The sequence below is a fragment of the Anolis sagrei genome, chromosome 2 (genome assembly GCF_037176765.1).
Source record: "Anolis sagrei isolate rAnoSag1 chromosome 2, rAnoSag1.mat, whole genome shotgun sequence".
Taxonomy (NCBI): Eukaryota; Metazoa; Chordata; class Lepidosauria; order Squamata; family Dactyloidae; genus Anolis; species Anolis sagrei.
The window spans coordinates 27,676,092-27,690,893 of NC_090022.1; the positions used below are offsets into that span (position 1 = coordinate 27,676,092).

Sequence of the window (14,802 nt, forward strand, 5' to 3'; positions counted from 1 at the left end):
AGTGTACCACAGGAATAGAAATTGAGGTGAAATCTTTAGAACAGAGTCACAGATGTCACCCCCCCCCCCCAAACACCACAATACCTGTTCTGACTTACATACAAATTCAACTTAAGAATCTACAGAACCTATCTTGGGAACTGTCTGTACTTTTCATTGGTTTAAAGGCCAGTCTTCATATAGTCTTTTCATGAATGGTTTGTACTCAAACATGTAAGTATCTAAAAGCTTTTTGTGAACTGTAACTGTGTAACTGCAAGTTGTGATCTCTAATTTGTGACCGTTGGCCCACCTGTTTATACTAAAAGTATTTTACACTGCATGTTTATTTAGATCCAAATCATATTCAGCTCACTTTACCATAAATACATTTAGATTCTAAAGCAGTCAGATGTAATTTGTTCATTTAATTCCAATCCAGCCATGGACTCAGGTTTTTTGATTTGTTTGTTTTTGTCGTGTCAGGAGTGACTTGAGAAACTGCAAGTTGCTTCTGGTGTGAGAGAATAGGCTGTCTGCAAGGATGTTGCCCAGGGGACGCCAAGATGTTTTGATGTTTTTACCATCTTTGTGGGAGGCTTCTCTCATGTCCCCGCATGGAGAGCTGGAGCTGATAGAGGGAGCTCATCCGCGCTCTCCCCAGATTCGAACCTGCGACCTGTCGGTCTTCAGTCCTGCCAGCACAGGGGTTTAACCCACTGCGCCACCGGGGGCTCCAATGGACTCAGGTGGGAGACCTCAAACAAGAACAGCTAAAATTTGATCCCGCTACAAGTGTTTTTCATAATTCCAGCATCTGCCAAATATGAATAAGGGTCCATGTAGTTTGGAAAACAAAAATGAAAGAAGAAACTGCACATGTTTAGCTGTACCTTCTTTATTACTGCTTCTTATATACCCTCTGGCATTGAAAACTAGTTTTTAGTTAAAGCTCAGAGTAAGGTTTGTCTGCGATTCAGATGGGGTTTTTAATTTAACGGTCAGCACCATGTAATAGTTAATGGACAACAGTTCTGTAGACATGCTTCTATGGTCACATATTATCTGGTGATCTGAGGAGGAAATGGATAGATTTGAGAACTAAATATATTTTCATGTTAAACCTAAACCAGCTTTATCAATGTAATAAAATTATTGTTGTTTCCTAGGTAGAAATATAAGGTAATTTAAGGAATGAGATACTTTAATATTTAAAATATGTATTGGTTTAATATGCACTGAGATTTGATTAGAATTGTTAAAATACGTGTGATATATAATATCTACTGAAATCTGGCATCTCTTTGTTCAGGAAATCCAGTGTGACATTGGTTTTAAAGCTGTGCTTCAGAGGAACAAATTATTCTTAAACCATGGTTTGGTAGATACTAGCAATTACATATTTTTATTCTTCTACCCCAATGGATGGAAAAAAAAAGATAAATCGGAATATTTTCTATTGACAAGCCCATATCATTAAACATACACCATCCTCATTCATTTCCTTGCATCATACTGGTGGATGTTTATATAAAATTAATCCCAGGAGATACACTAAAAAGTAAATACGACTACTGTCATAGTTGATAAAAATCTAGAACTGATGTTCTTGATGTTCAAGAGTTGAGCCTACCTCCTTTAGGAAAAGTATGGTAACATGTAAGTTATTTATAAATACATTATACAGCTATATTCTAACTTGAAGGCTACTGGAACAAGTCAGTGCCTACAACATCAAAACATATGATACAGTCTTTCTAGTGTTGCTATAACTGGCTGATATAAGCTTGGGATTTTATCTGACTGACAAAAATCAACATTGACATTAAAATACAACACTGCCTGAGCTCTGCGAGTGCAGCATTTTCCCGAATGAAGCACAGAGTATTGAGGACCGGGACATCCATAGGGATACCAAGGTGCTTGTTTATAAAGCTATTGTTCTCCCAAACCTGCTATATGTCTGTGAAACTTGGACTGTCTACAGGTGTCATATGGAACTCCTGGAACAATTCCATCAGCGTTGCCTCCGAAAAATCTTGCAAATATTTTGGGAAGACAGGCAGACAAATGTCAGCGTGCTGGAAGAAGCACGCTGAAGCGATAGTTCTCCGCCATCAGCTCTGCTGGACCGGCCACGTCTGAATGCCCGATCACCGTCTCTCAAAGCAGTTGCTCTACTCCGTACTCAAGAATGGAAATCAGGATGTTGGAAGACAGGAAAAGAGATTTAAAGATGGGCTCAAAGCCAACCTTAAAAATTGTGGCATAGATACCGAGAACTGGGAAGCCCTGGCCCTTGAGTGCTCTAGCTGGAGATCAGCTGTGACTAGCAGTACTGTAGAATTTGAAGAGGCATGAATGGAGGGAAAAAGAGAGAAAAATGCCAAGAGGAAGGTGCGTCAAGCCAACCCCGACTGGGACCGCCTTTCACCTGGAAACCAATGCCCTCACTGCAGGAGAACATGCAGGTCAAGTATAGGGCTCCACAGTCACCTACATACCCACTGCCAGGACACTGAACTTGGAGGACGGTCTTACTTGGACAATGAGGGATCGCGTAAGTAAGTAAGTATGTGATCATTATTTTGCCCTTCTCTAGGACACCAATGACTGTTATGACTATGGGAGGCGTGGCATAGGAATACACCTAATTTCTTTTCAGATTGCTTGGTGATTTTTTTTAAATCCCTCTCAAATAGCTGCAGATAAAAAAGTTGATAAATACAACCTTGTGAATTTAATTTATCAGCAGAGATCTACTCAGTTCATTGTGTTCTCCAACCACTTAATAATATAGTTAATACTTAATAAATAAATTAATCACTGTGGTATAAAAGTATGATATTAATTATGGTCAAACTCTAAATTATAAGTGTTGGCAAAGAACCATATCAAAATTCTCTTTTTGAACAAAATTCAGTTTGGGACATCAGAAAAGATGGGGGAGTAAGCTAGAGAAATGTGGGACAAATGATTAAGGAACTACTACTACTACTACGAATAATAATAATATTTACCTGTCTCTCCCTGTGGCTCAAGGCAGGGTATAACATCATTAAGACACAAGGTAAACACTATTAAAAAGATATACAACAAGATAAACCGAGTTAAAATACAAATTAAAATCCACTGATGAAATGCAGAATAAAATTCATAACTTAAAAGTGACTAGGTAGTGTTAGGGATTCCTCATCTTCAGAAGAGGAAGGGGAGCAGAAGGGGAGTTAGAATCAGAGGATGAGCTTTTGCAAGTGCCCACATTTCTGGAAAGGTGAAAGGAAACAGAGCCGAGACACCTTTTAGCTAGAATAGCTGCTAGAAATGCCAAAGTAATTGGGAATCGCCTTAGCACCTCCTGTGTGGGGAATTCAAGGCTATAAATCAGAAGCAGGAGTAGTCAATTTTTGCTGGTAACAAACAACCGTGATGCTTATGCCTTCGCTCCCATTTGTACCTGCTTTGAATCTGCGTTTGAGAAACTGCTTCTAAGGATTTATTGGTCAATGCACGTTGTTCTTTGTCTGATGTGAGACTGCTGTTTTATTTTGGACTTTATCAGAGACTTGAGTATTGTGTCTGCATTAAGACCTTTGCTTTCTTTTGAATTATACAACTGTGTGTACTGTTCTCTTATGCTTTGCTGAAATAAAGCATTTTTCATTTACTTTCAGCATGGTATTAAGGCTGTTCTTGAGGGGCAAATCAAGACAGGTAGATCTGCCGGAAGAGATGTGTCATAAATTCCGACACTTGATTTAGCTGTCAAAGTTCTTCCGGCAGGTCATTCCACAGTCTTGGGGCAGCTGATGCAAAGTTCCCCTGGGTAACGGTCACCAGTGGGGTTTTGGCTGGTTGGAGTAAGAGTCCCCCAGAGGACCTAAATGTCCCAAGGGATGGATTGTACAGGAGAAAGTGATTCTGCAGGTAACTTGGACCCAAACCATGTAGGGCTTTAAAGGTGAAAACCATCACTTGGTACTTCGCCAGGAAATTTATTGGCAACAAGTAGAGAGACTGTAGTATAGGTGTAATATGCTAACCCCCGATGTTCCTGTAACTAGTCTGTCTGCTGTGTTTTGAACTAATCGGAGTTTCAGAACTTGATACAGAGGAAGCCCAATATAAAGCGCATAGTAGCTCATCAGCTTGACTTTTATCCAAAATCCTTTGGAGGTTTATTCTTCATTCAGTTGCTACTTACAGTTATTTACAGGTCTTCTGTTAGTATCATGGCAAAGCATCTAAAAATGGCAGATAGCAAACCACATGGCAGAGAAGGAAGTGAAGATATCAGCCACTCTGATTCTTCCCTCCAGAGGACAGAAAATGACTCAACTGTCCCTAGGATCACATCTCTATTTTCTTAACCCTTTAAAATACTGTGTGCTGTGAGCACATGTCTAATAACTGTATTTTTCCACACTGGAGGTACATGTAATGCATTCCTATCATTACAGTTTTTTCTACCTCACATCTCCTTGTGGAGAGAAAAAAAGGGGGGGGGGTATAAATAAACATAGTAGTAGTAGTAGATCATTACTGTTGCACTCTAGCACTGGAACCCCTTTCATTCAACACTAAACTAGAGTCTAGTCATCCAATAAAGAATGTTTATTAAATTAAAGCAAGTAATAAAAAGATAAAAGGGAAAATCCAAAAGAAGCAGTAAAGATATAAAATGCAATTCTCAAAAGAAGCCAGAGTTTAGTACCAGAAATTCCAGGTTAGTACACAAAGCCATTGAATCCAAAAACATAGAATTAATCCAAAAGTATATCCATGAACAAGAAAACAGGACTTCTCCAAGGTAAATTCTCCAAAGATACAGAGTCAGAAACAGGAACATGAAACAGGAACTTGGACTCATAAACAGGAGACTGATCTCCTTTAGCAATGTTGTCTCCTCTGAAAGGCATGAAAGCATGAACCAGGAACTTAGAATCATAAACAAAAGACAGATCTCCTTTAGAAACATTGTCTCCTCTGGAAGGCCTGAAAGCAAACCACTTAATTTAAACCCTCCAAGCCACCCATGACATCATGCCTTGCACATCTGGATCTCTGGGTCTTATCTTAGAGCCTCTGAGAAAATCTGATTTGCCAACTTTTCACTTTTCATTTGCATTCTCAGGTCTAATCTGTTCTCACTGAAAACTCCTCGTCTTCACAAGGCCTTTTCTCAAGGGAACTGGTACTTTCATTTTCCCCTGTTGCCTGGGAATGAGCTGAAGAATCCAAAACATCAGCCTGCAATTCTGTTGGGGTTCAGCCTGAGTTTGAACTTGAACCTGATTCTCTGTTTGTTCCTCCTGGTGCTAATGAAAATATATTTACTGATGCTAATGAAAATGTACCTCTTGATGCCAATGCTCCTAAAATTAGTGAGGAAGAAACTTCTGTAGATTTGGAAAATGAAAGTACCAGTGTTCATGAGAATGTTTCAGAGGGAAGCCATGAACTTTCACTCCCTTTTGCACCTGGTAACTCTTAATGAGAACAGAAGGGGCCAGATCTGGCAAGACAGAAGTAAATCACTCAGCTTGCGTAGGTCTTCCTGATTAAGAGAAATACAAACAATGGCTTCAAAGCAGAGGGGCAGTTCACTGAACCAATTCTTTGGCTTGAAGTGCCTTCCGCCGGGCTGACTTTCTCAGTTCAGGCATTGTTTCAGATTAATGAAGACCTTGGCAGTTCTCCCGGTTTCCCTGGCCATAGTCTTGAAAGATTTCTAGGATATCAAGCACGGTTAGTGGATTGCTAACAGGTTCCAGTATTTTACAGTGTGGTTTTGGGTTTTGTTTTGTTCATTTAAATTCATGTTTGCTGATTTTGCTGTGGCTTTTGACTTGCATTTTTCCTTTATTTTGTAACCATTTTTCTTCAATAAAAAAGGATTGTTCTTCACAGTCAAGTGTGGTGGATAGTTATCTTAGGGCCTCGTTCCTTGCTCTGGATTGCAACAAATTCCTTCTAATCACTCACAGTGTTGCACCCCAGAACAGAAACGATACCCATTGACTTTAAAACACACCATACATTGAGTGAAAAACCAATCCTTTTTTATTTAAACTGAGTAAAATAGCCAGTAGAAAGAAATGCTTGTAAAAAAAGGAAAATTTCAAAATGTAAAAGATCAGTAAAATGCAGTAATTCAAAGCAATGTCCACAAAAGATATAAAAAACAATCCAAGGCAGTATTGATCTAGACAGGAATCAACAGGTTACAAAGATAATCCAGTAGCAAAATGGTAAAAATCTCTATAAGAACAAGACCCCTTGAACAGGATTTCCATGGCACATGAACATGATTTCCAAATGATGCCTGATCTAACAGGCTTTCCCTTGAAGCAAACCTTATATCCAAAAGCCCAAAAATCGGTTTCATTTCCCCCCACTCTTGCCTCTTTTCTGACGAAGCCTTTCGGAGCGACGTAAACATTGAGTTTGTTGTCAATCCTGGCTGAACTCTAGCCACCTATTTTTCAACTCCCTTTCTGGCTGCTTATTAAAATTTCCAGGTGTCAGATTGTTTTTCAAACTCAAATCTTGAGAGCTCACAGAAAGAGGGAGTAAACCACCATCCTTAAGCCCAGCAGGAGTATTCTCATGAGAAACTGCTCTTTGCACTGGGGCCTCTCTGTCATTGTCTGCATGAAAATCATTGACCAAACCATCTCCATCTTGCACTTCAGCCTCAGCACCATCATTTCCCTCATTATGTCCCACATCAAGAGCATCATGATCCTGAGCATCATGAAACACAAACACAGGCTGATTCCCAACACACAGACACACTTTGAAAACCATCACCCCCCTCATGCTTTGAACATTCAGAAAAATTATCTGATGTTTGCCAGACTACAACAATTACAATTTACCAATTTTGCACGATAATTCTAAAAAACAAAACAAAAACCTTCCAGTGGTTTTGCAGAAAAGGAATAGGTTCCTGCACCCAGATCAACCTTCATAAATACACTGTTCAACCTGAATAATTTGGTAGCTTTAAGCCAATATGAAATTTCCAAGTGGGGAGGAAAACAATCTACTGCTTTGTCACTAAATCTCCAGAAAATTAAAAAAATAAAAAAAGACATGGGGTGGAGAAGTAGAGGAGAGAATTACAGCTACACACCTGTATTTCTAATGAAATCCCCATAGATGAGTATGGTGAGTATGCAAAGTATAAAGATGGGGGTGAGGAACTAGACACAACTGCTTTTGTAACAATTCACATGATGTTTATTTTTTTAAAAGATTGACCTTTTGGTAAATACTGCAGAAATTGAAAGGAAATAACCATGAACATGACGTGATTGGCAAAGTGTCATTTTTATCTTTATTTTTTTGATAAGGTGGGCCATGTAGCAGCAAGTGCCTTGTATATCTAAAAAGAAAACATCAAGTGCATAAATAAGTATTTCAATAGCATTCTGTCTTAATTCATAGCAAAGCAATTTAGAAGTAAAATCAGATTTTGAATAACTATTTAACTGGGCAAATTTTCCAAGGCTGAATCGTTTAGTGACCCAGTGAAAAAGAGTACATTCCTCTGGCTTTCTTCCCATCTCATCATTTATCTTCATATTCAACACAGCTGTAAAAATCCATCATAGCATTCAGCAACTAGCATTCTTTTTTACCTACAAGAAGTCCATCTACAGCCTTTTCCTTCCTAGAATTAAGGCAAAGTTACACACCTTTCTTTCTAATGAACTCCCCATAGATACTATCACTATATGACAAGAATATTAAATCAAAGGGGCCAGCACAGTTCTTCAGGTGGTTGTGTATTCTTATAAAATGAGTCCAACATAGTACTTGAAAGACGTATTCAAAATATGTATGTGTTCATTTTACCTTGAACCTTGTCATATGTGTCTAATCTAACTATCTATCTAACAATCAAAGTATGTCTGTTTGTACTACAAAGCATTTTATATGGTTTGATGGATCTGGACCAAACTTGGCATATAAACTAGAGGTGTGCAAAACGCCAAAAATTTGCTTCATTTCTATTTACAAAATTTGGGAAACCCTCGTTTTGATTCTAAAGTCCTTTGAAAAATTAGTAAAGGGGTCCATGTCATATCTAATACGAAGTTCTGAAAATTTTATTAGTTTTTGTTATATAATTTGCCCATCCATTCCAATGGTGACACTTATGGGGCTCCTCTCTCCCTCATTTTTAGGGTTATTGAGATGCAACTTGCTACAATTGTGGCACACATGGATCATTGTAAGGCCCCCAAGTTTTGGAACATAACACTCATCCACTGATTTTTAGGAAATTTGTGAAGTTTTTATGAATATGTTTTAATGATTTCTAACTGGGAATTTTAAGATTATTTATATTTAATCCTGTTTTGATGTTTGCATATTTGTATATTTTAAATTGTATGTTGATGCTTATATGTTCAGCCGCTTTGAGTCTCCTGCAGTTTTGTAGCCTGGCAAGAGCCAGGACAAGAGTCAGAAGATTTAGAGGATGAGGGGCCTCAAAGTGAATGTGTTCAGAGCGATTTGCAGACAGGTCAGCCTGACCCGGCCAATGCTGTGCATACCTTAGATCGTTACCTAGCAACCAAGGCAGAGGAAAGTGAAACCACCGTTTACCTAGAGAAGAGACCTTGGCAAGATGGGGAGGCCGAGGTCACTAAGGAGTATGGAGTAGGTCTCAGAAAGCAGGGCATGAAAAGTAGACAGAGGAGATCTTCTCATCATCTCCAAGTTAAGCCCTTTCTCCAAGATAAGGCCTTGAAATCCACATGTCTCAAGCATGATTTCATGGGAATCTGGACGGAGCCTGGAAGGGCGTAAATTAGGTGATCAATTCCCAGCATTTTCAGAGGAGACAACATTGCTGTTGGGGAAACATTCTCCTGTTCATTTTACCAAGTTTTCATGTCCATGCGCCTCGTATTGTCAAGTTTCCTGATTCGTGTTCCTGCCTTTGCCTATGTATCTTGGAAGCGTTTTGCCTGGAAGAGTTTCCTGTATTCATGTTCCTGAAATTGCCCTGGATTATTTCTGTTTTGGACTTTTAGCTTTTATGACGTTTCTTTCGTTTTTCTGAAAGACTTTTATTGAACTCTGGTTGTTTTTGTATATTGCTGGTTATATCCTGACTGCTACTTTTATTATTCTTTACTCAATAAACAGTTTATTATTGGATTACTAGCATCTGGTGTGGTGCTGGGTGAAGAGGTGCCTCAGGGCTAGGATGCAACATGCAGGAGAAATAAAGCTGGGTAATAATAATAATAATAATAATAATAATAATAATAATGTAGGAGTGCTTCGTCCTTTACCCTCTCCTTCAGCCCTGATAGGCTGAGGAGAGCATGCGACATACCAAGATTGCCTGCACTACCCAGTACAGTTTGCTTGTGCTGACTCACTGCGAGTTACGAAAGTAGCAAACTTCTTATGAAATGTCAATAAATGGCTGTTTTAATTCATTTCCGCCCAATGTGGTCCTGGCTTCGTAACGTGGGTTGTAAGTACAGATTTACTGAATCACTTATGAGTTACAACCCACCTCTGGATTTTTGCAAAGCTCTAATACAAACCCTTGATAACCCAACTTTAAACAATTGAGGGGTTGAACTAATAATAATAATAATAATAATAATAATAATAATAATAATAATTTCCTCTAAGGATTATTTGGAGGAAAACAACATCTTGCCAGTAGAACAAAAAGGCAATAAAAGAAGAAGTAGGGGCACGAAAGATCAGCTCCTAATTGACAAAATGATACTGGAGAATTGCAAAAGCCGCAAAACAGACCTCTATACAACTTGGATTGATTACAAAAAAGCATTTAACTCCCTGCCACATTGTTGGATTATCAAATGTCTAGATGTCATCAGGGTTTGTGAAAATATTAGAAAGTTCACTGAAAATGCAATGAAACAATGGAAAACTGAGTTGTTTGTGGGCAACGAAAGCTATGGAACTGTTAACATCAAGAGAAGAATTTTCTAAGGTGACTCATTGTCACCACTGCTGTTCATCATTGCAATGATCCCACTGTCAGTAATTCTACAGAAAACAAACGTAGGCTACCAAACAGCAAGAAATTCACCCACTTACTGTACATGGATGATCTAAAGCTTTACGGAAAATCAGAAACTGAAATCGAGTCACTGACCAACACACTCAGAATCTTCAGCGCTGACATCAGTATGGAGTTTGGCCTAGACAAATGTGCCACAGTGGCATTAAAGAAAGGGAAAATTACACACAATGAGGGAATAGAGATGCCAAACGGACAAACCGTAAAGTGCAATCAGCCTGAAGTCTATAAATATCTGGGCATACTACAGTTGGACAATATCAAGCATGGGCAAGTGAAAAATGTGGTCAGCAAAGAATATATCCAAACAGCCAGAAAGGTTTTGAAGAGAAAATTAAATGGCGGAAATACGATCAATACTATCAACACCTGGGCCATCCCCGTCATTAGATACACTGCTGGGATTGTGAACTGGACACAAGCAGAGCTGGATGATCTGGACCGAAAAACAAGAAAACTTATGACAATCCACTACTCATTACACCTGCATAGTGATGTTGACAGACTTTACCTGCCCAGAAAATCAGGAGGCAGAGGGCTTCTGCAAGTAGGAGAAGAGAAACCATGCACTGGCAGATTATGTGAAAGGCAGTCAGGAACCAACATTGAGGGAAGTCAATAGTAATAAACTGCTTAAAGTGCAAAAGACAAAGAGTGAATACCGTAAAAACACAATCCAGATGAGAAAAGAAAACTGGCAAAAGAAGGCACTCCATGGACAGTTTCTGGCAAAAATTGAGAGCCAAATTGACAGAGAAAAAACATGGCTGTGGCTCACAAATGGAACTCTGAAAAAGGAGACTGAGGGCCTGATTCTGGCAGCCCAAGAACAAGCCATTCGAACCAATGCAATCAAAGCTAGAATTGAAAAGTCGACAACAGATCCCAAATGTAGACTCTGCAAGGAAGCAGATGGAACAATAGATGGCATCCTCAGCAGCTGCAAGAAGATTGCGCAGACAGACTACAAGCAGAGGCACAACGTTGTTTAGATGATTAATTGGAACTTGGGCCACAAATACCATCTGCCTGCGACAAAGAACTTGTGGGATCACAAGCCCGATAAAGTTACAGAGAATGAACATTTATTTATTTATTTATTTGAAGCATTTATATTCCGCCCTTCTCACTCCAAAGGGGACTCAGGGTGGAGCACAACATATAAATGGCAAACATTCAATGCCGAAACATATTATACCATACACATACAAAAGCATTAAAATAACATATCTCGACGTGGAAAGTGTCTGACATGTGATCCAATACAACAGCCAGCAGAGTGTCTGCTGTGGACTCATCTTGTTGTGTTTCAAATGATGATGATGATGATGATATTTATATTCCACCCTATGTCCCTGAAGGAACTTGGGGGAGATAGGGTGGAATATAAATTCCACTCCATTCAGGCCCAGAGCACAAGAAAAGGAATAAAGATGGTTGACTGTTGCTAGGCAAAGGGCCCTCTGTCATGTGACTGGGAGATAATGGGAATGAAGGTATTGACTGTTGCTAGGTGACGTGTATGGGGGGAAGGAAAGAAGGAGAAAAAGGAAGGAATGAAAAGAAAGATAAGGGGGAAAGGTATGAGGGAAGGGAGGGAGATGGAAGAGACAGAGGGGGAGAAAAATGGAAGAGAAAGGAAAAGGGACAAGGTATGATGGGAAGGGAAGAAAAAAAGTAGAAAGTGAAAAAGAAGGGAAGATGAATGGATGGAAGGAAGGAAGGTAAAGATAGGATTAGATATATATGAGAAAGCAAGGGGGAAAGGGGGAGGAAAGAGAGAGGGAAGTGTATAAGGGAAACAGGAAGAGAAAAAGAGTCACAAAGAGCCTTCCACTGTTACCACAGTGTTGTCATGGAGACATTGTGAGGTAGGTCTTCTTAGAGCTGGAGAAAGGAGAACTCAGGCAGGCAGTGGTTCCTTAACATACCGGCAAAACTGGAATATATGCTAGTAAGATGTAAAGACAACTTTTGTGCTGCCTTCTCAGATTCTATTGAAACTCACCAGCTTTTCCATATTAACTGTGCCGTTATCCATTCTAATTTTGTGCAATAGAGACCTTTCCCCTGTTCTTAGAAAAATATAGAAGTATAGAAGTAAGTATAGAAGGCTTATATCTCCTGATTCTATGATTCTTTTTCCATAGCAAAACAATATTTATTTTTATGTCCTCTAAAGTGTCCACATTTTTCATCATTACTCATGACCAAAATATATAATAAATATCTGCATCTCCTTCGCCATACCCACAACAATTATCTACAGATCTTTATTGTTGTTTATTTCTTTTAATTTGACTTGAGTTTGTACTGAGTGAGAGACCTCCAAGAGCCCCATCATCAACAACTTTGTAATTCAGAATCATGGCATCCTTGAGTGAATTAATTTATCAACAATGTGGCGCTCCCCTTTTCATACATACTGTTCCACTTTCCCTTTCATCATTTTTTTTCCCAATGAGTCATGGTGTCTCATCATGTGTCCAAAATATGATGCTCTCAATTGTTATATTTGCTTCTAGCAAGAGTTCAGACTTGTTTTAATTTTATCTTTTTTGCAATCCTCGGTATCTGTACAACATTTGAAATGGGAGGATTCTCTTCACTGTCCATTGTTCACATCCATACATAGACATGAAGTATCATGACCTGGATTACTCTGATTTTTAGGATCTTTTGAAATTTTTTCATACCTGCGTTTCCATGTCTTAATCTTCTTCCAGTTTCTTGACTGCAGTCTCCATTTTTATTAATGACTAAGATACAGTATGGAAAATCATTAACTTTTTCAACATCTTCATCACTCGCTTTAGTTATCTAGTGTTGTAGCTCAGCAACTGGCTGAGGATTTTTCTGAAAGTTCAAGTTCCTTGTGAAACAGCCTTGGCCCGATGACGAGCTTTCTTGGGAAACTAGATTAGTTCTACATTGGGAAGGAGTGAGAAATAGACAAATGCGATATTCTCAGAGAATCCAAGATAAAACTTTGAGGGCCCAGGATGTTCGTCATGATCTCACGGACACCTGGTCGTGCTTAAATTATGTGGTTTGGGCTTCTAGTTCTGAGGAGATAACGTTGTTAAAGAATGGTTTTCTTGATGTTTCTCTCAAGTTCATGATTCAGGTTTCCTGTTCTGGTTCATGTCTTTGTTCCTGTCAGGGTTTGCCTTGGAAAAAGCTCCTGTTTTCTAGTTTATGGATTCATGTTTAAAGAACGGCTGTAGATTTTGGTTCTCTTGACTTCATGTACTTTGCTGTTTTCGGTTATTGCTAACATGTGGATTATGTGTGGCTGTTATTTTTGTTTCCATCTGTACTGTTGCACCGTCTTCCCAAACTTTCCCCCAGAGTCATTCCATATCATTTCTATTTTCGGGAAGTAATATGATGTCATTTTCGTATCTTAAATTGCTAATTTCCACATAATCCCATTTCCCATATATGCTGTGTGTGTGTGAAAGTATGTCTGTATCTCTGTCTGTGTATACCACAAACACTGTTGGTAAGTCATAATCCAGGGGCCCTTTGTGATGTCACTAGATTGACTGTTCCTAGGCGTGAAGGTGAAACGAAATAGCTGACAAAACAAACAAATCTTCAAACAAATCTATAGGCAGGACAGAGGGACCTTTTATTCCATCTTCCTACTGCTTGCCACTGCCACCATTTTAAACGCAATAGCACAGAGACTGACTGAGTTCTCTGAGAGATTGAGAGATAGACCTTGCTTGCAGATGAAACTTTATCTTTTTATTTGTATAATTCTTATTGTATATGCTTAGTGGTTGTTGTTGTTCATTCGTTCAGTCATTTCCGACTCTTCGTGACCTCATGGACCAGTCCACGCCAGAGCTCCCTGTCAGCCGTCACCACCCCCGGCTCCTTCTAGGTCAATACAGTCACTTCAAAGATGCCATCCATCATCTTGCCCTTTTTCTCCCCATCCCTTTTCCTTCCATTTTCCCCAGCATCATTGTCTTCTCTAAGCTTTCCTGTCTTCTCATGATGTGGCCAAAGTACTTCATCTTGGCCTCTACTATCCAAGAAGCCATTTTGTTCCCTTCTGCTTCAGATACGCCTTGTCTTAGGGGGCACTAGGAACCTGAGTGTGTTTTTAAAATTAGCTGCTGAGTGCTTTGTTTGAGAGGCGGGGCAAGGCCCATTGTTCTCAGAGTGACTCATAGTGACTCAGACTGAGTCATTGCTGCTTCCTGTTTACCCTATAAAAGCCAGTGTCTGAACTCAAGGGGCAGTTGTGCTCCCACAGAAGTTGAGGAAGCAAGAAGTCATTTTGTTCTCTTTTGCTTCAGGTAAGCCTTGTCTTAGGGGGCACTAGGAATCTGAGTGTGTTTTTAAAATTAGCTGCTGAGTGTGTTTTTAAAATTAGCTACTGAGTGTGTTTTTAAAATTAGCTGCTGAGTGTGTTTTTAAAATTAGCTGCTGAGTGTGTTTTTAAAATTAGCTACTGAGTGTGTTTTTAAAATTAGCTGCTGAGTGCTTTGTTTGAGAGGCGGGGCAAGGCTCATTGTTCTCATAGTGACTCAGAGTGACTCAGACTGAGTCATTGCTGCTTCCTGTTTACCCTATAAAAGCTCACACACTCACTAACCTACACTTTCACCCCGCATACAGACAACAACATAAAACACACACCAAGAGGAGGTCATTAGCAGCCTGCAGATGGAACAAACAAAATCTTCCTGTCCCATGCACAAGCTGTGGCATGTTCAGCTTTT

General features: G+C 39.3%; 1 protein-coding gene across 7 annotated transcripts in view; it reads left to right on the forward strand.

The window, feature by feature from the left end:
- CCDC71 (coiled-coil domain containing 71) overlaps nt 1–14,802 on the forward strand; it is a 44,673-nt gene that overhangs the window by 14,048 nt on the left and 15,823 nt on the right. Inside the window, exons 2-3 of one of the 7 annotated variants that reach the window (XM_067463428.1) lie at nt 466–728; nt 1,967–2,547. The exons of 3 other annotated variants lie outside the window; for them this stretch is intronic. The gene's annotated coding sequence lies outside the window, so the exon portion shown is untranslated. Of the gene's footprint in view, nt 1–465; nt 729–1,872; nt 2,548–14,802 lie in introns of those variants that run through there. 3 more of the 7 variants (XM_060766514.2, XM_067463427.1, XM_060766513.2) reach the window with 3 other exon arrangements.